Raw genomic sequence first — 27,018 nt, 5'->3', positions numbered from 1 at the left:
TCTTGGTTCCCTCCGATCAACTCTATTCTTCCCCGGTTGCTCAGTTTGGCCTGGCGGCCAGCTCTAGGAAGAGTATTGGTGGTTCCAAAATTCTTCCATTTATGAATGATGGAGGCCACTGTGTTCTTTGGGACCTTCACTGCTGCAGATATTTTTTGGTACCCTTCCACAGATCTTTGCCTCGACAATTCCTTTGACCTCATGGCTTGGTTTTTGCTCTGACATGCATTGTCAACTGCGGGACATTACATAGACAGGTGTGTGCCTTTCCAAATCATGTCCAATAAATTGAATTTACTACAGTTTTGAATTTAACCTGTTTCATTTTTATCATACGGTATTGTGCGTAAATTGATGAGAAAAACATTTTAATCCATTTTAGAATAAGGCTGTAACGTAACAAAATATGGAAATAGTCAAGGGGTCTGAATACTTTCTGAATGCACTGCATATGGAAATCAGTCAATTGAAATAAATTCATTAGGCCCTAATCTATGGATTTCACATGATTGGGAATAAAGATATGCATATTTTGATCACAGATACCTTACAAAAAGGGAGTGGCCTGGATCAGAAAACCATGCAGTATCTGGTGTGACCACCATTGGCCTCATGCAGCGCGACACATCTCCTTCGTATAGAGTTGATCAGGCTGATTGTGACCTGAAGCATGTTGTCCTCATTCCTCTTCCATGGCTGTGTGAAGTTGCTGGATAATGGTGGGAACTGGAACACGCTGTCGTAAATATTAATCCAGAGCATCCCGAACATGATCAATTGTTGGCATATCTGGTGAGTATGCAGGTCATGGAAGAACTGGGACATTTTCAGCTTCCAGGAATTGTGTACAGATCATTGTGACATGGGGCTGTGCATTATCATGCTGAAACATGAGTTGATGACAGCAGTTCAAATTGCCATAGATAAAATGCATTTGTGTTATTTGTCTGTTGCTTATGCCTGCCCATACCATTACCCCACCGCCACCATGGGGCACTCTGTTCACAACGTTGACATCAGCAAACCGCTCGCCCAAACAACACTATACACATGGTCTGCAGTTGTGAGGCTGGTTGGACGTACAGTCAAATTCTTGATAACAACATTGGAGGCGGCTTATGGTCGAGAAATTAACATTACATTCTCTGGCAACAGCTCCGGTGGTAAAAATGACAATTGCATGCTCCCTCAAAACCTAAGACATCTGTATAATTGTGTTGTGTGACAACTACAATTTTTTGGCCTTTAAATGTCCCCAGCACAACGTGCCCCTATGTAATGATCACACTTAATAAGCTTCTTGATATATCACACCTGTCAGGTGGACGGATTATCTTGGCAAAAGAGAAATGCTCACTAACAGGGATTTGTACACAAAATCTGAGAAAAATAAGCTTTTTCTGGGATCTTTTATTTCAGCTAATGAAACATTGGACCAACACTTTACATGTTACGTTTACATTTGGTTTTCAGTCTGGTTTGAAGGTTCTGAGCCTGTATTTAAGAAGCAGGTGAATAAATAAGTATACATGTTATTTAAATGAAGCTCTATCCAACTAAAATCACATTTCATAAGACACATTTCGTCACATGGGATGAAGAACGTACATTGTAAAATAAAGCGTTAGTACAAAGCATATGACATGGATGAACATTTTAACGACTCAGAAATGTTGTTCTGTGTCCGAAATAGACTGGGGGAAAATGAACTACCACAGAAATCCCCTGCTGATGCAGAGGTTTAATGATTTGGCTGCAAAGCTGGAGATGGTAGGTTTCCTTTGAAAACATTGAGTCTCAGATATAATCTACTTAAATAGAGGATGCATTTCATTTGTCCAGATTTATAAATCCAGTCTTAAAATTATGTAAAACTATAGAAATGAAATGTGTAAAAATTGACTGTTCAGCTTTTTAGAAAGCACACAATTTAAATCCTGCTTTGAGACGCTTCCTATGGTCCCCCTTGTCTTATTTTTCATTATCTGAAAAGCAAAAGTGATCCTTGATCAGCACTCATAGTCTTGTAAATATGGGCCCAGAAGCACATGAGTGAAGGTGAACAACCCATGTATTTTTATTAAACTAGGCAGGTCAGTTAAGAATAAATTCTTATTTACAATGACAGCCACAGAACAGAGGGTTAACTGCCTTATTCAGGGGCAGAATGACAGATTTGTATCTTGTCAGCTCAGGGATTTGATCTTGGCAACCTTATGGTTACTGGTCCAACAAACTAACCACTAGGCTACTTGCCACCCCATTTACCAGTATTTCCCTGGGTTATGTCTAACAAGCATGGAATTCATGATTGAACATACTTCCATCGCTATATATGGAAAAAATAAGACATAAGAGTGATTCTCTGGTGGCGCAGATGGTAAATGACTTGGCTTAAAAAGTAAATATTGCAGGTTTTAACCTGATGTGTGCAAATTGTCAACATATGAAGAAAACCATTTTTTGTTGTGTTTGAATAAGTAAATGCTGGTAAATGTACTATGAATGAAATCAAAATGCTATGCTGCTATATCACCTACAATACATTTCTGAAATTGAATTTGCATTAAATCTGGAGAAAAACAATTGGGATCTGTTGTTCTGTGTTTTAAGGAATTACATGAGTGTTATGGCAATATTATGTCAAACGTTTTAAATGTTTCAGGGACCTCTAAGACAAAGTCAAATGTATTTTGTGTGAACATAAATGCAATATTATGTGAAACCTAAAACAAATGGTGGAACATTGTGGGAATGTTCTCTGGGAAAATCAACAAGAATATTCTTGCAACATAACTTAATTTTACCTTTAGTCATCAGTTAAGAACAAATTCTTATTTTCAATGACGGCCTAGGACAGTGGGTTAACTGCTTTGTTCAGGGGCAGAATGACAGATTTTACAACCTTTTGGTTACAAGTCCACTGCTCTAACCACTAGGCTACGCTGCCACCCCAAATGCTCTGGGAACATTTAAAGAACAGACCAGGTGTTCTGTTAAGATTCTAAAAACATTATAGAAATGTCCTATGCAACGTAAACATTGCATGAATGTCATCACAACTGATTATATTTAGTGTTTTAGGAACCTATCTTGTAATGTAACCACACTGTTTCCTAAACTAAATGTAATGTTCTGGTAACTTTTATAGAACTCAGAAAGGCTGTTCTGTCAACATTCTTGCAACATGAAAGGAGTGTTTTGTGCGCCCTGACACAAACATTATCTGAATGTCAACGCAACTGGACAGTTTGTGTTTTGGGAACCTACAATGCATTTGGAAAGTATTCAGGCCCCTTTACTTTTTGCATAAAATTGAGTTACATTACAGCCTTAATCTAAAAATTATTAAATACAAAATATATACACAATACATTAGGCAAATGTTTTATACAAAGATCAGCAAGACTGGACAGTTTTTGTGCTATGAGAACATTTGCAGCGACCTATCTAATGTTCTTGGATCTTTCACAGAACAAATGTAGGTTTTCTGGGTGGAATATGTGTTTTCTGTAGGTTTTCTGGGTGGAAACAGATCACACACACATAAAATGTATAGTGACATCAAAAAAAGCACATACATGACTCTTCACTTGACACGTCTCAAACACATTTCATATGTGTGGTTGCGGACACACACACACACACACACACACACACACACACACACACACACACACACACACACACACACACACACACACACACACACACACACACACACACACACACACACACACACACACACACACAGCTCACTGTCTCCCACTCAGTTCTCATTTTACAGAGTGCTTTAGGAGGCTAATTCATGGGGATGTGTGTGGACTCCTCAGCAGTGTGAGACCAGATCAGAACTCTTTTAGACGGGTCACATCTAATCACCCATGGTCATAACAAGTGTCACAGTCTCAACAGTCCCTACTGCACTAAGCCAGAGAGAACAAGTGTCACAAGCTCAACAATCTAGCCATTCAAACTATTAATTACACACATTATCACACAGACCAAGCTGAAAGAAGTGTGTCTCACTCACAGGATACAATGTGTGTGTGTGTGAGTGGGAATCAGACCCATTGAACTCCTTCATCTCTGCGGGAGAGATACGATGACTGGGAGGGATGTGTAGCTGGGATAGAACACCAAACCACTGTTCCCTAGTGGGGGGTTGGGAGTTCAGAACCAGTGTTACGACTGAGACTTCAGCAGAGAGAGCGAGAGAGTGAGAGAGAGAAGAGGTTCTGAACAAATGTATGTTCTCATTGGACAAGAACTAGCTCCTCCATTTGATAAGATGTTCTTCAGCTTCTTGCCTTCTGAACACAACCCAGCCCAATGCTTCAAAATATTCACTCCAAAGCAGTGGTCATCAACCTTTTCTGAGTCAAGATCACGTTCGCAGTTAAAAAGCAAGCCGAGATCTACTGCTCAGATTTTTTTTTTAAACATGACTTAATTTAAAAATAATAATCTAATTAAAACAGTTCTATAGGAATGACAATTGTGCAGTACATTATCACAGCATATTGGTTATATGTCTGGCCTGCAAATATTGTTCTTCTCAGACCTTATTATATTTCAAAACTCAAGCTTTGATAACAAAATAGATCAGTTGGTGTAGCACTTGCGAGAAACAGCTGAACATAAATTTAAATAATTAGCTTTTTTAATTTATTGGACTGATGGTACCTGCATCTGATGGTCATGGTGCTTTCAAGACAACTGGGAACTTGGGAACAAAAGGAGTTCCCCAGTGATCATCAGGTTAATAATTCAGAGCTCCAGAAAGATGCCAGAGTTTCTGACTTGGAATTCTGAGTTGCATGACCTATTTTTCCCAGTGGGATCTAGTGTCACACCCTGATCTGTTTCACCTGTCGCCCACCTTCCCCATTATCCCCTGTGTATTTATACCTGTTATAGCCAGTCCGTCTTGTTTGTCAAGTCAACCAGCATTTTTCTCAGCTCTTGCATTTTCCAAGTCTCTCTTTTGCTCGCCCCCCTGGTTTTGACCCTTGCCTGTACTGTCTCTGGGCCTGCGTGTCCGACTGTCCATTCTTCTTCTCCTCCCGCCGGCACAGGGTTCTTCTTTGTGGAGAAGAAGGACAAGACCCTGTGCCTGTGCATCAACTACCGGGTTCTCAACGACATAACGGTGAAGAGCCGCTACCCGCAACCACTCATCTCCTCGGCCTTCGAGCCGCTCCAGGGGGCCACCGTGTTTTCCAAGCTGGATCTACGGAACGACTACCACCTGGTGCGGGAACGGGAAGGGGATGAGTTGAAGACCGCCTTCAACATGGCCAGCAGTCACGATGAGTATGTGGTCATGCCATTTGGCCTTACCATCGCCCCTGCTGTGTTCCAGGCTCTGGTCAATGATGTTCTCCGCAACATGAACCAGTTTGTCTTTGTCTTCCTAGATGACATCCTCATCTTCTCCCGTTCCACCCAAGAACATGTGCTCCATGTCCAGTAGGTTCTCCAATGCCTCCTGGGGAACCAGCTGTTTGAAAAGCGGAGAAGTGCGAGTTCCATTGTTCCACCTTTTCTTTTCTGGGTTTCATCATCGCCGCAGGGAGTGTGCAAATGTATCCCGGGAAGGTGAAAGCAGTGGTGGATTGGCCCCAGCCTACTCTCAGGGTGCAGCTGCAACGCGGGTTTGCCAACATCTAGGCTACGTGGCAGCATTGGACTAGTAACCGAAAATAAGAATTTGTTCTTAACTGACTTTCCTAGTTAAATAAAGGTAAAATAAAAACATAAAAAAATCTATTGCTGCTTTATCCGGGGTTACAGCACCCTGGCTTCCCCTCACCTCGCCCAAGGTTCCATTCACGTGGTCTCCAGCTGCTGACCGGGCGTTCCGGGACCTCAAACATCACTTCACCACAGCTCCCATCTTGGTTCATCCGGACCCTTCCGTTAGTTCGTGGTGGAGGCCGACGCTTCGGATGTCGGAGTGGGGGCAGTCCTGTCTCAGCTTTCTGCCCTGGACCTCAAGCTACATCCCTGTGCCTTCTTCTCCCACCACCTCAACACCACAGAAAATAACTACGATGTGGGGAATCGTGAGCTTCCTGCGGTGAAGATGGCATTGAGGGAATAGAGGTACTGGCTGGAGGGGGTGGAACATCCATTCATCATGTGGACCGACCACAAGAACCTGGAGTATCTCCGCACTGCCAAGCGCCTCAACTCCAGGCAAGCCAGATGGGCCCTGCTGTTCACATGGTTCAACTTCTCCAACTCGTACCGACCGGACCCAAGAATGTCAAGCCGGATGCACTGTCCCGCCGCTATAGCCCCATGGGTACCACCCCGGAGCCCGAGACCATCCTTTCCACCTCGTGCCTGGTGACGACACTCAACTAGAGTATAGGGAAACAGGTCCGGGAGGCGCAGCGGTCCCAGCCCGAACCCTGGGGGGGCCATGATAATTGGATGTTTGTGCCTGATGCTGTCCACTCTGAGGTCCTGGAGTGGGCCCATTCCTCCAGGCTTGCCTGCCACCCGGCTCCTGTCGGACCCTGGCCTTCGTGCGACAACGCCTTTGGTAGCCTACGATGGTTCCGGATGTCGCCACGTTTGTCTCCACCTGCATGGTCTGTGATCAGAATAAGACTCCTCGGCAAGCTTTGGCTGGTCTTCTGCAACCACTGCCTGTCCTGCACCATCCCTGGTCCCACATATCCCTGGATTTCATCATGGGTCTCCCCCCGTCTGAGGGTAACACTGCCATCCTGACTGTGGTCGACCAGTTTTCCAAGGCGGCTCATTTCATTCCTCTTCCCAAACTACCCTCGGCCAATGAGACGGCCCAGTTCATGGTGCAGCATGTCTTCTCGATCCATGGACTGCCCGTGGACATGGTCTCCGACCGGGGGCCTCAGTTCTCGTCCCGTTTCTGGACGGCATTCTGATCCCTCATTGGGACATTCGCCAGCCTTTCCTCTTGGTTCCACCCCCAGTCCAATGGCCAGTCGGAGTGAGCCAATCAGGATCTTGAGACTACTCTGCGCTGCCTGGTCTCTGCCAACCCCACCTCCTGGAGCCAGCAGCTGGTGTGGGTCAAATACGCCCGCCTATCTCCGTTTGAGTGTTCCCTGTGGTATCAGCCTTCGCTCTTCCCCGAGTAGGAGGAAGAGGTCAGCGTACCTTCTGCCCAGATGTTTGTCCACCGCTGTTGTCGTCCCTGGAGGAGAGCCCGGTCGGCCATCCTCAAGACCACCTCCGGGTATCGACAACAAGCGGATCACCATTGGACCCCGGCTCCCTGGTATCATCTCGGGCAGAAGGTATGGCTATCCACCCGGGATTTGCCCCTCTGGGTGGAATCCCGCAAACCCCCCCCCCCAGTTTATCGGCCCATTTTCCATCTCCAAGATTATTACCTCTGCTGTTTGTCTTCTGTTGCCCCGTACCCTTCGTATACATCCCACCTTTCATGTGTCCAGAGTCAAACCTATGTCTCACAACCCTTTGTCTCCTGTTTCCATTGTTACTTTGACAGTCTGCATCTGGGTTTGACCTTGATACCTGATGTCTAGTTTTTTTTCGAGTTCCTAGTTGTCTTGAACCCATTAACGTCAGATATTTCCATGTTCCCAGTTGTTTGGAACACAGCATTACTCTTACTGGAGGGAGGAAGTGAGTGAGCAGCAGAAGGTCCGCCTCTCATGGTCCCTGCTCTCTTCTTCCTTTCCTCCGGTGAGATTGTCCAAAGAGAGGGGACACTGTCTTCCACCTGATGGAGACACTCAAGTCGCACCGCATCTGCCTCATGCACAAATTCATGTTGTTCCAATGACCAGAGATAGTGCCTTAATATTAAAATAGACACGACGAGCTGCTAATAATAATAAGACGCAGGCAGGGCTATCAATACACTTGGCTACTCATTCATTTCAGCTGCAGCCGAGTGGAAGTAAGGAGAAGTGCGTTTTATGTTTGTAATAGTGTTGAATAAAAACAGTGTTGACAGTGCTGAATAAAAACTTAGACATGAACTCTCATAAAAACAGCAGCTCTTTGCTGTTTTCTTTGACAGTCTCTCTCTGATCATAGTCTTAATAGTTATGACATCTCATGTATGCTTGTATCAAACTTTGCTGTGGCCAGGGATTGTGGAAGCTGTAGGCACCTTGATTTTAGCTATCGAATTGGCCAGTGCAGCGGGCAAACGCAATTTAGCCAAAGACCTCTCCGTCCACTGGACAAATGAAATGGTTGAAAATGGGAACACTTTGCCTACCCGGTACGCAGGGCTTCTGAATCAAGTGCACCTACCGGCAACAGCGCAAAAATAAAGGACCGCAAGTCTTTATCATTGGATTTTCTACAGAAATGTTGGTGATCGGCTAGGAATGCCTTGAAGATCGACCACTGGATCGCAATCAACCGGTTGGTACCCACTGCTGTAGTTAGAGATTAGAAGGTCAGAGCAGAGATGGTCCAGAGGAATCATCTGGAGAGATTGAATGACTGATATCTCCTTCCATCGCTCATAGCCTGTAACAACAGTATATGTAATAACTTTTCTATTTGTAAAAAAAAAAAAAAAAAAAAAAAAAAAAAAGATTTAATAAACTTTTAACTTGCTGGTAAACGTAATAAAATGTTGACCTGTAAATGTAATAACTTTTTACGCTAAATGTAATAAGTTATTACATTAAAAAGTGTTGAGTAACAACTGTTTGTATGAATAATGTAATAATTTCAACCAGTCATGTAATAACATTTCAAAATCAATGCTTTTATATACTACTTTGCTCAATTTGATGCACATATAGTGTCTTCAGAAAGTATTAATACCCCTTGACTTATTCCACATTTTGTTGTGCTACAGCCTGAATTCTAAATGTATTAAATGATTTTTTTCACCCATCTACACACAATCTACACACAATACCCCATAATAACAAAGAAAAACATGTTATGAGACATTTTTGCAAATGCATTGAAAATGAAATACAGAAATGTCTCATTTATATAAGTATTCACACCCCTGAATCACTACTTTGTAAAAGCACCTTTGGCAGTAATTACAGCTGTGTGTCTTTCTGGGTAATTCTCCAAGAGCTTTCCACACCTGGATTGTGCAACATTTGCCCATAATTATTTTCAAAATTCTTCAAGCTCTGTCAGATTGGTTGTTGGTCATTACTAAACAACCATTTTCAGATCTTGCCATTGATTTTCAAGTAGATTTAAGTCAAAACTGTAACTTGGCCACTCAGGAACATTCACTGTCTTCTTTGTAAGAAACTCATGTGTAGATTTGGTTTTAGATTAAAGTCCTGCTGAGAGGTGAATTAATCTCCCAGCGTCTGGTGGAAAGCAGAATGAACCAGGTTTTCCTCTAGGATTTTGCTTGCGCTTAGCTCCATTCCATTATATCCTGAATAACTCCCCAGCATAACAATTACAAGCATACCCATTCAATTGTGCAGCTATCACTATGCTTGAAAATATGGAGAGTGGTTCTCAGCAATGTGTTGTATTGGATTTGCCACAAACACTTTGTATTCAGGACAAAATGTTAATTGCTTTGCCAACTTTTTTGCAGTATTACTTTAGTGCCTAATATTTTTTATTCTGTACAGGCTGTCACACCCTGATCTGTTTCACCTGTCCTCATTATTGTATCCACCCCCTCCAGGTGTCGCTTGTTTCCAAAATTTATTTATCCCTGTGTTTCCTGTCTCTCTCTGCCAGTTTGTCTTGTATTTTTCAAGTCAACCAGCGGTTTCCTGTTCTCTTTTGCTAGTCCTCCCGGTTTTGACCGTTGCCTGTTTCTGGACCTTGTACTTGCCTGCCTGACCATTCTGCCTGCCTTCACCACGAGCCTGTCTGCCACTCTGTACCTCCTGGACTCTGATCTTGTTTTTATCTGTTTGCCTGTCCACAACCATTCTCTTTCCTACCCCTTTGGATTAATAACCATTGTAAGACCTCAACCATCTGCCTTCTGTGTCTGCATTTGGGTCTTGCCTTGTGCCTTGATACAGGCTTCCTTCTTTTCACTCTGTCATTTAGGTTTGTATTGTGGAGTCAACAATGTTGTTGATACATCCTCAGTTTTCTCCTATCACAGTCATTCAACTCTGTAACTATTTCAAAGTCACCATTTGCCTCATGGGGAAATCCTTCCTCTCTGGCAACTGAGTTAGGAAGACACCTGTCTGGGTGTATTGATACATCATCCAAAGTGTAATTAATAACTTCACCATGCTCAAAGGCATATTCAATGTCTGATTTTTATTATCCATCTACTAATACATCTGCATTGCTTGCTGTTTGGGGTTTTAGGCCGGGTTTCTCTACAGAGCTTTGTGCTATCAGCTGATGTAAAAAGGGCTTTATAAATACACTTGATTGCATAGATGCCTTTCTTTGGGAGGCATTGGAAAACCTTCCTGGTCTTTGTGGTTGAATCTGTGTTTGAAATTCACTGCTCGACTGAGAGACCTTACAGATAATTGTGTGTGTGGGATACAGACATAAGGTAGTCATTCAAAAATCAAGTTAAACACTGTCATTGCACAGAGTGAGTCCATGCAACTTATTATGTGACTTAGTAAGCACATTTTTACTCCTGAACTTATTTAGGCTTGCCATAACATAGGGGTTGAATACTTATTGTCTCAATAAATTTCAGCTTTTCCTTCTTGATGAATTTGTTTTGTTTTTTTATTGAAAAACATATTCCCACTTTAACATTATGGCGTATGGTGTGTATGCCAGAGACAAACCAATCTCAATGTAATCCATTTTTAATGCAGGCTGTAACACAACAAAATGTGGGAAAAGGCAAGGGGTGTGAATACTTTCTGAAGGGACTGTACCACCCCCACTGCCAATTACAACACAAAGAAACTCATGCACATCATATAGGAATACTCATACATAGACACTCACAAGCACACATTGACACAGTTTGTCCCAAGGACATTGCGTCATGGTCTCCTGGAGGTTTACACTTGTTGGTGTCCTATTTTTGTGAGGACTTCTGGTATACACACATGTAATTTAATATACTGTAGTTTGAACTTACAAGTTTTACATTTCATACAATAATTATTGATTAACATGTCCTCACTTGGGATTTGACCTCACAACCTCTTGATTCACAGGGTTTCAATCTTCCTGCTATGCCACCATGTCTGTATGCATGACTGATTTCACCTGTATGCCTATTGCATTTCAAAGTAAATATCAGCTCTGTTCAAAACACACTCAAGAAAAACTATTGTATTTATCATAGTGATTCAGGAGTAAAATTAAAACAGATTATACCACAGCGTGGGTGAATACTAATTTCTGATTGGCTAGAAAGGCACTCTAGAATGGACATTAAAGATAAGGGGACAATTGTGAAAAGATATCGGGACACCTTGCAATCATGACTTAATAAGCGCTTACACATACAGACTGTTCTTGTCACAAAGTTACAGAAAAGTAAACCAACAACCACACAAACTGTAATTGGATACATTGTAAACACAGGTCCAACGTGTCCCAACACTTCTACTTAGCTAGTTGGCTAGTTGGCATGTATTTGTTTATGCACAGCCATATGTTTGGGGAGGATTTGATGACCCAGCGTGTTGAATGATGAACATGAAATTCTCTGGTCCCCACTGTTGCAGTCATGACGCAAGTGGCACTATGCTGCCAAATCCTCACACATGTTTGGAGTTACACCAGCTGTTTTCAGCAACTGGTATTTTTGAATTCAGTTGTCATATTGCCAGGTTTGCTAGCAACAAACTATTTAGCTAGCTTCTACCCTAGCAATTGATATGCAATGTGATCTCCTCCTAATGAACAGCGTTGAGTGTCCTGACAAGAAGGCAAACTTTTCTAGCTACTTTTCTAGCATCGGGTATTATCAGCTCATTGTTATGGATGTATTCAAATAAATGTCAATAGAGAACAGCTACTTTGCTGTTATACTGGTTGAGTATTTAAATTTGGTCTTAAAATACCTTTTAGCCTCAGTCACATTTGAATCATTTCATCCTTCATTAACTGTAGTATTTCACAGTCGACTAAAACGCTGGACAACGTATGTCTAGCTTTAGTCACAGACACTTTAGTCACAGACACTTTAGTCACAGACACTTTAGTCACATAATAGTCAGTGCTTCTATTAAATAATTAATATTTAGACTACCTCCCATCACATTTACAGTGCATTCGGAAAGAATTCAGACCCCTTGAATTTTTCCACATTTTGTTAAGTTACATCCTTATTCTAAAATGTATTACATTGTTTTTCCCTAATCATTCTACACACAACACCCCATAATGACAAAGCAAAAAAATATATTTTTAGATATTTTTGCAAATGTATTATCAATTAAAAAAGTAAATATCACATTTAATAAGTTTTCAGACTCTTTAGTCAGTACTTTGTTGAAGCACCTTTGGCAGCGATTACAGCCTCAAGTCTTCTTGGGTATGACACTACAAACTTGGCACACCTGTACAGGTATTTAGGGAGTTTCTCCCATTCTTCTCTGCAGATCCTCTCAAGCTCTGTAAGGTTGGATGGGGAGCGTCAGTGCACAGCTATTTCCAGGTCTCTCCAGAGATGTTAGATCGGGTTCAAGTCCGGGCTCTGAATGGGCCACTCAAGGACATTCAGAGACTTGTCCCAAAGCCACTCCTGCATTGTCTTGGCTGTGTGCTTAAGGTTGTTGTCCTGTTGGAAGGTGAACCTTCGCGACAGTCTGTGGTCCGGGGGTGCTCTGTAGCAGGTTTTCATCAAGGATCTCTCTATACTTTGCTCCTTTCATCTTTCCCTCGATCCTGACTAGTCTCCCAGTCCCTGCCACTGAAAAACATCCCCACAGCATGATGCTTCACCGTAAGAATGGTGCCAGGTTTCCTTCAGACGTGACACTTGGCATTCAGGCTAAAGAGTTCTATCTTGGTTTCATCAGACCAGAGAATCTTGTTTCTCTTGGTCTGAGTCCTTTAGGTGCCTTTTGGCAAACCCCAAGCGGGCTGTCATGTGCCTTTTAGGAGTGGCTTCCGTCTGGCCACTCTACCATAAAGGCCTGATTGGTGGAGTGCTGCAGAGATGGTTGTCTTTCTAGAAGTTTCTCCCATCTCCACAGAGGAACACTCAAGTTCTTTCAGAGTGACCATCGGGTTGTTGGTCACCTCCCTCACCAAGAACCGTCTCCCCTGATTTCTCAGTTTGGTCGGGCAGCCAGCTCTAGGAAGAGTCTTGGTGGTTCCGAACTTCTTCCATTTAAGAATGATGGAGTCCACTGTGTTCTTGGAGACCTTCAATGCTGCAGATATTTTTAGTACCTTTCCCTAGATCTGTTCCTCGACACAGTCCTGTCTCAGTGCTCTACGGGCAATACCTTTGAACTCATGGCTTGGTGTTTTCTCTGACATGCACTGCCAACTGTGCAACCTTATATAGACGTGTGTGCCTTTCAAAATCATGTCCAATCAATTGAATTTACCGCAAGTGGATTCCAATCAATTTGTAGAAACATCTTAATTAAGGATGATCAATGGAAACAGGATGCACCTGAACTCAATTTCGAGTCTCATAGCAAAGGGTCTGAATACTTATGTAAATAAGTATGTATTTCTCTTTTTTATTTCTAATAAATTTGCAAACGTTTCTAAAAACCTGTTTTCGCTTTGTCATTATGGGGTATTGTGTCTATATTGATGAGGGAAAAATGATTTAATACATTTTAGAATGAGGCTGTAACTTAACAAAATGTGGAAAAAGTGTAGGGGTCTGAATACTTTCTGAATGCACTGTAGATGGCCTTGCCCAAATAGTCCTAGTATCCCCTCATATATCTTAGCTTACCTTAGCAACATTGATATTGTGGTAGATTGTAAAGTCTTGACCGAAGGTTAAACAATTTACAACTCTTATTTGAACCCCATCATAACCATCAAGGGCTTGTCGTTGTGAGATGTATTGACGAGTTGAAATCGCAAGCTGTCTGTTTAAGCAACTAGCACAGAGCTCAGACACCCATACATACTCACAAGACATGCCACTAGGGTTCACTTCACAGTCCAGAACAGACTACATGAAATGCACAGACACAATGTCAGGATTTGGCCAGGGTTGTTCCGGGTTTTGGTCACTAGATGCCCCCATTGTGCTTTTTGACCTTATGTTTTTTCCCTTGTTCCCCATTATTATTTGCACCTGTGCCTCGTTTCCTCTGATTGTATTTAAACCCTTAGTTTCCCTCAGTTCTGTGCTCTGTGTTTGTATGTTAGCACCCAGCCCTAGTGTTCTGTGTATTCTTGTCGATTCCGGTGGACGCTCTTGTGGAATTCTGTTTTTGTTTTTTGAGTATCTCTTGAGGCTTTTTTGTGCTATACCTACCACCTTTTGGATTTGCCATTTTATATTGAAGGACTTCTCCTTTTTACTTTATTAAATACACCGTCTTAAGTACTGCTGTGTCTGCCTCATCTTCTGGGTTCTGCTGACTATTCGTGGCTCAGTTGGTTAAGTGACTGTTTCTCACTCTGGAGACCCAGGTTTGTAACCGGGTCCTGACAGAAACACAGAGCCAAAAATGAACCCAGAGGCAGCCAGTTCCCAGGACCTTTTTGCCATGCTGTCCCACCACCAGGAGACTGTCCAACGCCACGAAGCCGCCCTGGTTCAGCAAGAGGCCTTAATGGCTAGACATTCTCATCTTCTGTCGGAGATGCTGACTTCCATTAAGCAAATATCTGATCGTCTTACCCCGGCAACAGTTCCTGTCCCAGTACCTCAGATTCACGTACCCATGGCAGTTAACCCCCTGGCTGAACCTCGTCTTCCACCTCCCCAACGGTTCTCAGGTGATCCAAGTGCTTGTAAAGGGTTTCTCACCCAATGTTCTCTCTCCTTTGAGCTACAACCCTCGTCGTTTCCCACCGATCGGTCTAAGATCGCTTATATCATCACCCTGCTGTCGGAAAAAACCCTGGCCTGGGCTACTGCTGTGTGGGATGCCCATAGTTCCTGCTGTGCCAGCTACTCTGCCTTTGCTGAGGAATTCAAACGAGTGTTTCAAGGCCCAAGCAGTGGTTCTGACTCAGCCAAACAGCTCCTGACTCTCCACCAAGGTTGGCGCAGCGTGACGGACTATGCCATCCAGTTCCGCACGGTGGCAGCAGCGAGTGGTTGGAACAACGAGGCGCTCACGGTGTGCTTTCTGAAAGGCCTTTCCGACACTATCCAAGATGAACTGGCCACTCGGGAACCACCGGACAATCTCGAGTCCCTGATCAAGTTGGCCTCACGCATTGACCAGCGTCAGAGAGAGAGAACTCAACCGTAGACCTCTAGCCCCTATCAGTCCCAGCTCCGAGTCCCCACCTTTATCCTCGCTGGCTCCACCGGAACCCATGCAGATTGGACGCATCTCCCAGGCTGAGAGAGACCGCCGGATGAGGGAGCGACGCTGTCTATATTGCGGCAAACCGGGCCATTTCCGTTCCACGTGTCCCGGGCTCCAGGGAAACGCTCTGTCCCGTACAGACCGGGGGAACTGTAACGGGAAACATAACCTCCTCCCATCCGTCCAACTCCCGTCTGCTCAATCCAGTCACCCTCTCCTGGGACAACCACAAGCTTCACCTTCAAGCCTTGGTAGACTCTGGAGCCGCAGGTAACTTCATGGATGGTGTCTGGGCGAAGGAGAATGGCGTTCCCTCTGAACCTCTAAGTGACCCCATGAGGGTTACTACATTGGATGGAAGCCCTTTGGGATCTGGACTTGTCATTCATGTCACTACCTCCTTGCGACTTTCAGTTTCACAACACCAGGAATTGATGAACTTTCATTTGATCTCCTGTTCCGAGTTCCCTCTCGTCCTTGGATACCCCTGGCTTCACAGCCATAACCCTCACATCGACTGGTCTATGGGCACTATCAAGCAGTGGGGTCCTACGTGCCAAGCTACTTGTATTTTCCAGAATTCTCCGAGTTCTACTCCCGAGTCTTTAGAATCCATCGACCTGACCCGAGTTCCCGAGTGTTACCATGACCTCAAACTGGTGTTTAGCAAACAGAGGGCCACCATGCTACCACCCCATAGACCTTACGATTGCCCCATCGACCTGTTTCCGGGCACTTGCCCCCAGGGGTCGGATCTTTTCCCTATCTCCACCCGAACGAGCTGCTATGGATACCTACATCAAGGACGCTCTGGAAGCAGGCCTCATGCGTCCATCCACCTCCCGGCGGGAGCAGGGTTTTTCTTTGTGGCCAAGAAAGACGGTGGATTACGTCCTTGCATCGACTACCGGGGACTCAATGCCATAACCGTCCGTAACCGTTACCCGCTACCCCTTATGGCCACAGCCTTCGAGCTGCTCCAGGAAGCAGTTGTTTTCACTAAGCTTGACCTGCGGAACGCATACCATCTTGTGCGGATCAGACCTGGTGACGAGTGGAAGACCGCTTTCAACACGCCTACTGGTCACTATGAATACTTGGTGATGCCCTTCGGCCTGACCAACGCCCCAGCGGTGTTCCAAGCGCTCATAAACGATGTGCTTAGGGATATGCTTAACATATTTGTGTTCGTTTACCTGGATGACATCCTCATCTTTTCGAGCTCCCTTCAAGAACATACTAAACATGTCAGACAAGTACTCAAACGCCTCCTAGACAGTCATCTGTACGTTAAGCCGGAAAAATGTGAATTCCATTCATCCCGAGTACAATTCCTGGGATTTGTAGTGGAACCCGGTCGAGTCCAAATGGACCCCAGGAAGGTAGGGGCGGTAGCGGATTGGCCCACCCCCAAATCCGTTAAGGAAGTTCAGCGTTTCCTGGGCTTCACAAACTTTTACCGCAAGTTCATCAAGAACTTCAGCTTGGTGGCAGCCCCTCTCTCAGCTTTAACCAAGGGTGGCAATGCAAGGTTTTTGTGGGGAAGAGAAGCTGAGACGGCCTTCCAAGGACTCAAGCAGCGCGTTCTCTCTGCTCCCATCCTGATACTACTGACTACGGATGAACCATTTGTGGTGGAGGTAGACGCATCAGAGGTTGGTGTTGGAGCTGTCCTGTCTCAGAGGGGTGAAGACAAGAAGCTTCATCCGTGCGCTTTCTTCTCACACCGGCTTACCCCGACTGAGAGGAACTACGATGTGGGGATCGTGAACTCCTAGCGGTTAAGATGGCATTGAAGGAATGGAGACACTGGCTCGAGGGGGCTTCTCACCCGTTTCAAGTGCTTACGGACCACAAAAATCTGGAGTATATCCAGCAGGCGAAGCGGTTGAACTCTAGACAAGCTAGATGGTCTCTTTTCTTCAATCGATTCCAGTTTATCCTCACCTATCGGCCCGGGTCGAAGAATCTCTGCCCTGTCCCGAGTCTACGCTCCTGCCATTCGAGATGACACGGACATGCCTGTCCTTCCTGCTGCTAAGATTGTGGCTCCGATCTCGTGGCAAGTTGAGGATACCGTGAGACGTGCTCAAGCTAGCGAACCGGACCCGAAAGGAGGTCCTGCCAATCGGTTGTTTGTCCCCAAGGCAGTGAGGACTCAGGTCCTTCTGTGGGGGCACTCCTCTCGCCTCACCTGTCATCCGGGCGTAGGTCGCACCTTGGAGTTCATCCAGCGTAAGTTCTGGTGGCCTACCATAAGAGAAGACGTTGCCACTTTCGTCAATGCCTGCCCTGTGTGCTGCCAGGGCAAATCTTCTCACCTCCGCCCTCAAGGACTCCTTCACCCTTTACCTGTTCCCCACAGACCCTGGTCCCATATCTCATTGGACTTTATTACTGGACTTCCTCCATCCCATAGCAATACTACTATCCTAGTCATAATCGACAGGTTTTCAAAGGCGGCCAGGTTTGTCCCTCTGACTAAGTTACCTTCTGCCAAGGAAACGGCTGAGTTGGTAATTAATCATGTGTTCCGAGTCTTCGGCATTCCTCAAGATATGGTTTCTGACAGAGGTCCCCAGTTCGCCTCAAGGTTTTGGAAGGCCTTCAGCCTTGAAGTTCGTCAGACGCTGTCGGCTTATGTGGAGGAAGACCCGTCTTAATCTTATGCGTTCCTCACAGAGGTACCAACAACAAGCCAACAGACGTCGCCGTCCCGGGCCTACCCTGCGCCCGGCCAGAGAGTCTGGCTCTCCACAAGAGACTTACCACTACGGGTGGAGTCTCGCAAGCTGTCCCAGAAATACATCGGTCCCTTCAAGGTTGCCAGGAGAGTTAACCCAGTTTCTTATCGCCTACACTTACCCAGATCCCTTCAGATTAATCCCACATTTCACATTTCATTGTTAAAACCTGTTGTTTTTTCTCCCCTTGTCCCGGCAGACAGACCTCCGCCTCGTGTCATTGGAGGCCAGCCGGCTTATACCGTCCATCGGATACTGGATTCCCGCCGGGTGCAGCGGTCCTGGCAGTATCTGGTGGACTGGGAGGCTACGGTCCCGAGGAGCGCTCCTGGGTTCCTGCCAAAGACATCCTGGACCCTGACCTCATTCGTCAGTTCAGGGCCCTCCACCCTGAGAGAGCTGGTAGGAACGTCAGGAGCCGTTCCTAGGGGGATTCTGTCAGGATTTGGCCAGGGTTGTTCCGGGTTTTGGTCACTAGATGCCCCCATTGTGCTTTTTGACCTTATGTTTTTCCCTTGTTCCCCATTATTATTTGCACCTGTGCCTCGTTTTCCCTGATTGTATTTAAACCCTTAGTTTCCCTCAGTTCTGTGCTCTGTGTTTGTATGTTAGCACCCAGCCCTAGTGTTCTGTGTATTCTTGTCGATTCCGGTGGACGCTCTTGTGGAATTCTGTTTTTGTTTTTTGAGTATCTCTTGAGGCTTTTTTGTGCTATACCTACCACCTTTTGGATTTGCCATTTTGTATTGAAGGACTTCTCCTTTTTACTTTATTAAATACACCGTCTTAAGTACTGCTGTGTCTGCCTCATCTTCTGGGTTCTGCTGACTATTCGTGGCTCAGTTGGTTAAGTGACTGTTTCTCACTCCGGAGACCCAGGTTCGTAACCGGGTCCTGACACACAATACATAGAGCCATGACTACATCGAACTCTACTCCACATCATGCAACCCAGTCAAGCAGTAAAATCAGATGAGGGGGAGGGGGGAGTTAATAACAGTGCTTCCTATGAAAAGGGGAAAATGTGCGCTTTACAAAAATATTACCGTACTCCTAATATTCAACAAATAGTATTACTTTTCCCCAAAGGAATAAGCAACCACAACTCACATTTGCGGACTGCGGTGCAAGAGAGGCAAAACAGATGAATAAATTACAGAGCACATGGGAAAATAGAGTTTCTGATATGATCAAAGAAAAAATAGCCTACATGAAAGTAAGGGAGAGAGAAAACATTGCTGTTTTTAGTTGAAGTTAGTTACAAGTGAAGTGTCCTGGCTTTACATCAGTTCAAACAATGTACTTGTGACTGGAGCGAATGCCTGGGAGCTACTGTATGTGGGAGAGCCAGGCAGATCAGCTCAATCAGACCACGCAACTGAAAGACCTCAACTCTGCCAATGAGAGGATTGTATGAAATATTCTGAATGAGTGCATTCTTGTGATTGGACAAAACAGATGAAAAGGAGCTTCATGTCAAATCAAATTTCCATTAGTCTCAAGTGGAATTCTTGTCTCGTCACATTTCCATAGACTAAAATAAAAATACAATTTTAATAGTTATATATTTTTTTTAAAGGGCATCCATCATAGTTTTAGTCAGGAAAAATAGGTTGCTGACAATTATTTTTTGTCATAGTTATTGTTATTGTATTAATACTTCAGCGTAAACACTAACCTTAAAAACCCCAAACCATTTCATGACTTTATTTATAATGGTTTGGGCCACCTGGGACCATCATGTGACAAATACCTTAAAGAACTTCCAGGGAAGCTTCAGGGGACCGTGACACAATGTCGCATGAACGTCCTAAAAACATTCTCGGGGACGTCCCGGGACCAACCGGGAACTCGAAAAAAGCTCCAGGGGACCATGAGACAAAAAATGTACTGACATGGTCCTCAGTGACATCCTGGGAACTTACAGGGAAATAGACAAAGATCCCCCAGAGAACATTCCCTTACGACCATCACACAATGTCCTAAGGACTAGTAAAATGAACGTCCTGAGAATGTCTAAAAAGGTCTTGACATGGTCCTTAGTGATGTCCTAGGAACTTACATGGAACTAGAAAAAGGTCTCCCAGAGAATGTTCCCCTGGGAACATCACAGGATGTCCTAAGGACTAGTAAAAATGAAAGTCCTAAGAAAATTCTACAAAGGTCCCGACATGGTCCTCTGTGATGTCCTAAAACTAGACAAAGGTCCCCAGAGAACATTCCCTTGGGACCATCACGCAATGTTCTTAGAACGCTTTCAGAATATCAGAGAGAGAACGTTGTGCCGAAACCCTTAAGGGGCCTAATGGGAACTTTGCAGAATGTCCTCAGGACCTTCACTGTTTGCTGGGTTACTGCTGTTCAGTCTTCATGTCAATTAATGCATGTATGTATGTGCATTTATTGTGTTTTTTTGTCAATATATTGTCTGTATACAATCTTTATCGCCTATATTCACCATTTCCCTGAATCAAATTCCGGGTATATGTAAATGTCCTTTGCGAATAAAGGTGATTCTGAATGTTACATACTGTAGCTATCTCAATCGTTATTTGAAATAATTTCGGTGACTTAACAGCAATTGCTAGCTAGCTAAGATGTAGCTAACTAGATACAAATCCCCCTAGATACAACCATGTCTCATAGTCAAGGCCTGAGATTTGTAAATGAAAGAGGAATATAATAATATGAATTGAATGGAGTTTCCCATTTTCACAATTAGAGTTTCTGGTACAGCACAGAAATGCCCTTAAAGAGTTGCAATTTCACAATTTTAACTCTTCACATATTTTCATATCTTATCGATTACAGTCACTTCATAATGTATCATTACCTCATCGATCATATTCTGAATGTCGCAATCCCTTGGATATCTGAACGAACCCTAGCATAAATTAGAGATATACAAATTGGCTTAAGTATTTATTTACTAACTAATGAAATAATCACAAAGAATTATATAAATACACTCACAAGAAAAAGTCCCTATTGGAAGAAACCGATATGACGGCTTGGTAGACAAATGAAAGGGGTGAGGACAATTCAAGAGCGGGAAAGCCAGAGAAAAGACACGAATATACAGTTGATAACTACACCCATGGAAATGCTAATACTTTACAAAGAGCTATATAAAGACATTTGATTTGATATGATTTGAACATGCACAGCCGCTTATTCGAAAAGAAATTGCAATTTACATATTTACAAGTGTATGCCTTTGTTGTCTCTCGCCGGTCCGTCTGCTGGAGAGAGTTGACAAAAAGTCTCTGGTTGCGTTCCCCAGAAGTCCCAAGGACTTTCTTGGTTGTAGTTTTCTCAGCGAGCTCTGGATAATGTCTGTTGTAATGGATACTTCTCACATACCCCTGGTCGCTTGATAAGGAAATGTTCTCCAGAATGGATCTTTCAGAGTATTATTCGGTCGTTCGATCGGTTGCATTTACCAGACTAAGATACTTAAACAGCTGCAGACTGAATAATTGGTCTTTGGTTTGTAGATTTCTTAACCATTTCAGCGTGGGGATGATGCCCACATTCTCTGGTCTTGTCCTTTGGTAGAGTTGTAGTTTAAACCATTTTACAACATCCGGCTCATGCCTTGGTCTGTTTGGTCTATATAGTGATAGATTTCTCAAACATTTGTAACGTATTCAGCTGGAGCTGCACGTGATTGGTCTCATGTCACTATTTCGATTTAAATTGCCAACCATTTCCATGCTTTCTGGTCTCATATACATTTTGTCAGAAGTGGGTTTTATACTGGAGTAGATAAGGGGGCGTTCCATGACGCCGATGTAAATGTCTGTGCTCACAGGGGCATGGCCACTGACTGATCATAAGTTTCTATGAAAAACACAAGTTTACCATTCAACATTTTATTACTTTTACCGGCAAGTTATTAGAATTACCTGGTTAATTACATAAAAAATTAAAAAGTTATTACAAATAGAAAACGTATTACATTTACCGGTGTTATTACATTTACCGGTGTTATTACATTTACCGGTGTTATTACATTTACCGGTGTTATTACATTTACCGGTGTTACAGAGCCTATCAAAGAGGAGCTTTAGAGCATCAAATGGAGAAGGATGCGAATCACTGAGCTCTTCCATAACTAATTAGGGCACCCCCCAGAACCTTCAAAACATTGACATGGTCACCTCCATAATGTGTTAGTTGGTCTAGTCCTTCCCATAACCTTAACCCTTTAACCTAACTCCAAAGCTTAACCCTAACCTTAACCCTAACCCCATTGTGATGGACATCCACAAAATGATTCATACCATACAAAAAGTAACATATCATACTAAATGGAGTTTCTCAGATTTACGTACAGAATTATATGAAATGCTCTGAGACAAGGTTGTTGCACCATGCAGCCAAATACTCTGTCAAGTTCAATTGTAACCTTGTAGTTCCCAATCTGAGAGGGTTCCATACATAACAAAGCATTCCACCAATATTCTATCTACTCTATTTGCCAGTGTAAGACAAAGCATTCCTCTCCCTTCTATCGGTTCTAGATCTAAGATTCTAAGACGCTCTGCAGTGGTGCCATGAGTCACTGAGCAAAACATGCATACGTACATGCGCGCACACACACACACACACACACGCACTCACACACACACACACACGCGCGCGCACGAACACACACACACGCAATACAGACACACAGAGCTCTGAGGGAGGATTGACCCCTGTGGTCAGCCGCTCGTTAGAGGGAGCAGAAGGAGTCTTTGAGCTAGTGGTGGGTCACCGAGACACAGAGACACAGCCAACGGGTGGAAAGACAGATGCTCCGGCTAAAGGAGCTAAGCATGCTTAAGCATGGGAGGGCTAACCTTGCCAAGTTTAAAACGAGAGGAACCCCAGTACATCATCAGCAACATGAGAAGAAAGTAAATGTGCACAGCGGTCACACAGTGTCCAGGCCTCAGGCTGATCATTGCTGAGGTGGTGGTGATACAGCCTTGCTGGCTTTCACATAGGAAGACAGTGCTGCTGCAGCAACACAGAGATACAAAACTAGAGGGATTCTCAAGGCTCCTCAAGGCTGAGTAGCCTATTTACCCTGTAACAACACTATAGCTATCATCTCAATTTGAGGATTAGCATGGGTCTCCGCACCATAATGCAACACTGTCACAGGCTCACAATGCCTAGATGATAGAGCAATATCCATCTCTACTACCTATATCTTTGCCTCTTACTGGCCTTCCCAATAAGTAGGCTACTATCACATCATCCTAAAGTAGCAGGCGTAGAAGAAATGCCTGGAACCAAACCCCCACATTCTGGTCTTGATGAGAATTTTAAAAAACTGTTGGGGAGGTTATTTTCTGCACTGTTCAACCAATCCAGTAAATATGAAGTAGGAGTTAAGACATACTGTCGCATTGTTAACGTCCAAAAGTGGAAGTCAGGCGCTATCTTAAATTTCCCCTGGAAACCTGAATTTATGGTAGTTGTTGGCAACTCTGCTAAGGTTACTATCACACCAACGCAAGCGTGGATGCTTCACTGTTTCTGCACTGAACATTCAAAACATGCTACAGTGTTGCTTTGCCAAATAGACCAGAGCAAAAAAAAGCATAAACATGCACATTCACCCTCCACTCGCAACTTGTGTACTAACTTCGGAGTACTACGAATTTAATACAACGTACTTTAGAGGTGTTCTGTTGATAGCATGAAGACGCATTGATTTATTATACACTGACTGTGCTGTCGCTCGAGACAAAGAGAAACGTGAAAAGGTTCATATTAACATTCAACACGAACTGTCTGGAGTGGTGCTCTACAAGCTGGGCGCAATGCAGCGAGTTAATGTATTTTCTGAATCCTGTATGTTCTTCAACATTATATAAGTCATTTGATACGTACAGTATTAATATATTGCATGTGCCCTTTCCCTTCAGCACTATTAGCCTACTCTCTTTGATTGCGTTCATATTAACTGTGGACTGTTTCCTTCTCCACCTTTCCTCAGTCTACTCTACTTGACACCGCTGCTGGGTGAGTCGGATGTGTGTGCGCGCGCGTGAGCGACAGTATGCGCCGGTGGCATCAACTATAGGTCATACACCTGCCCGCCAGCCGTTCTCCTAGGCATCGTATGATGAAGGTAGGCTGTGGGTACCCTATATTTACCGGGAGAAGCCGTGGGGTTGCTCCACCTAAAGGTTGAACTAAACTGAGTTTCCCGTCACTTTAGCTGAGATAAAACCAAAACACAAGCTAGCGTTTTACTGTTCACCAATCAGGGTGCTGTCAATGGAGCATGAACCATGCCTCTGTTTGATCCGGTAAACTATGGGAATAATCCATGAGATGTCTCAAAACGAGATGGGGGGGGGGTAACTCTAGAAGTATAATCATGCTAAATGGCATATCAGTGCGTATCTCCATCCCACACACAGTTAGTGCGTCTAATGAGGTAAAAACGGAAAACCAAACCTAAACAACCGCTCAAGCGATATCATGCATTTTGAAGCCCCTTCAACGACAGGTAAACACAAGGTTTAATCCGCCCAATTTTTAGGTCAGACAACAAACACATCTCATCTGATAGTGCGACAGATAAGTATAAATGCGCATTTACCTACCTCAATTAGCGGAGGAGAGCGTGCGTTTTTATTTCTTTCTCTCTGCTGGCGGAGAGATGCTGAGATGTGGGTTCACTCCGGCCAGAAGGGATGTGTAGACGGCTGATCATGCGCAAGAGACACACTGATGCAGCCCGCTCAGAACGCCCTGTAATAAAGGAGACCACACGGGATTTTCAGATAATAGAAGCGTCTCTAGCCTCATCTGACAGATCTTTGTTGTCCCTCCCTCTCTCTCTACCTCGCTCTCTCTTTCCCCCCTCTCTCCCTCTCTATCTCCGTTTGTCGTCGCTCACGCTCTGTTTCCTGTCTCCCCCCTTCTGCGCTACTCAATTTAGTCAAGCTGCAGCCCCTGTCGCATTAGGATGTCCTCTCTCTCTATCTCCCTCTCATTTTCTAAAATCAGCCCGCTTCTTTTTCTTTCGCTGCTATACCCCTTTCCCACCTTTCTCTCCCCCTTCTCTCACCTTCTGTTCTCTGCTCCTCTAGAATGAAATGAAGAAAAACAAAACGCGCCAGCCTCGCTTTTGTTGCCGGCCTCTCATACGCAGCAGCTACTCATTTTAGAATAGGAGCATCGGTGATTCCCTCCCCTTTCTCCCTTTTTCTCCCCCACGCTGTTTCTCGACCGTGTGTGCTGCGCACCCGCCCCCATCCCCCATCCCTCCCTTCACACCTCACTAATGAACATCTCATGCCCCAATATGCACACAATGTCATCACGGAGTGGGACCGGCTGTCGCACTGGGTGCTCAAGCGCTCTCCATAAAATGATTTCCTCCGACCTTATTACACCATTCTCATCTAGGAGTCTAGGCCTACACACACCTGAGCCCCGCTCCCAGCCTATGGGCCACATTAGGCCGCTGACACTCACAGCACTAATGACAAAAGAACAGGCACAATACGAATTAGAGCCATATATAGCCTAGGCTACATATGACTTCACAATGAATAGTAACACGCAAAAATACAGTAATAAGACATGCAAGTTTAATTTGAGCACTATTACAAAGCACATCCACACAGGCCTTTTGTAGAGATTAATCATAGGTTAAGACAATTATCGCATACAAGACACTATTAGACATGCCTAGACTAGACAGACGAGACAGAGAACTGCCACATAACATATACTGTATATCTTAATGGTGAAGACTCATAATACACCCATGTAGATCAGTGGTAGGTGAATTACTTACATGAGTGACACTGTATATGGGATAATTCCTTCATAGGCAAGTAATGGGTCCGTTACTGTGACAACATTCAAATCACCATTGTTGCAGAAAGTCAACATCAAATAATGTGCCAACATGAGTGTAGTTGACATGAATATGTCCAAATTTTTACTTCATCTAATTAACTCTAATAAAAAGACAGGTCATGCATTAAATGTAGTCTGAAATGAGAAACAAATTAATTCAACCCAATGTCTTTTGCAGGATGGGAAAGTGTTGTAGGTGATGGTAGCAGCGGTAGCAACCATAGTGAGTGAAATGGAGTCACACTCTATGAGTCTGCATACTGAATTAGTTTATCTACAGTATCAAACAGTGCAGGCCTGAGTCCAAGACTGTCATCTTGGCTGCATTTGAATCTCAGGGAGAGGTCAGAGTGGTTGCTGTATTATTGTGATATGCTGGAGCTGAAAGAGCGAGAGAGAGAGAGAACACCACCAACAATTTCTTTAAAACATGTATTGAGTATTTCTCTCTTTATACAAATGAAACTACACAATGTGTGAACAATCTACGTTTCAATTGGATGCTGAGAAGATGAAATAACAGACAATGTAGACATGTGGGCCAGGCTGTAAAACTCTGTGGACTATCCATTCATTTTCAGACAAATCATTTAGTTGTTAGAAGTTTTTCATTGGAGAAGTATATGAAGAAACCTTGAAAAATCTTGATGATTTGTTTTACTGCATGGGGAAATTACTCAATAAATTAAAAAAGTTGTACATATACAAATTGTTTTAGTTGTAATATTTGGTCCACTCAAGGGGCCTAAAGCATGAACGCTGTGCAACTATATAAGCCAATTCCTAACAACCCATTGGGATATAATCCATATGAATTAAATCAACACTCAACACAAAAACAGCAGACAATCATATTCATATGGTTGTTACTTTATTAAATTGAAAAAAATAAAGAAGCATCCACCACATTTAAATCTACCCAAATGTGTTTAGGTCATCTTACTTGCAGCATACACATGATATACAAAAGTATAAATTCAAATGAGTAGATTCAACTTTTTCAGCCA

The 27,018-nt window shown here is 43.8% G+C and overlaps 1 protein-coding gene across 1 annotated transcript in view; it reads right to left on the bottom strand.

Moving 5' to 3' along the window:
• Positions 1–24,878, bottom strand: part of LOC135541648 (contactin-2-like) — a 77,324-nt gene extending 52,446 nt beyond the window's left edge. The window contains exon 1 of the mRNA XM_064967967.1: positions 24,745–24,878. The gene's annotated coding sequence lies outside the window, so the exon portion shown is untranslated. The remainder of the gene's footprint in view (positions 1–24,744) is intronic.
• Between the last annotated feature and the right edge of the window lie 2,140 nt (positions 24,879–27,018).

Source organism: Oncorhynchus masou, chromosome 6 (genome assembly GCF_036934945.1).
Source record: "Oncorhynchus masou masou isolate Uvic2021 chromosome 6, UVic_Omas_1.1, whole genome shotgun sequence".
Taxonomy (NCBI): Eukaryota; Metazoa; Chordata; class Actinopteri; order Salmoniformes; family Salmonidae; genus Oncorhynchus; species Oncorhynchus masou.
Note: the sequence above shows the minus strand (reverse complement) of the source record. Positions and strands in the feature narration are given on the sequence as shown.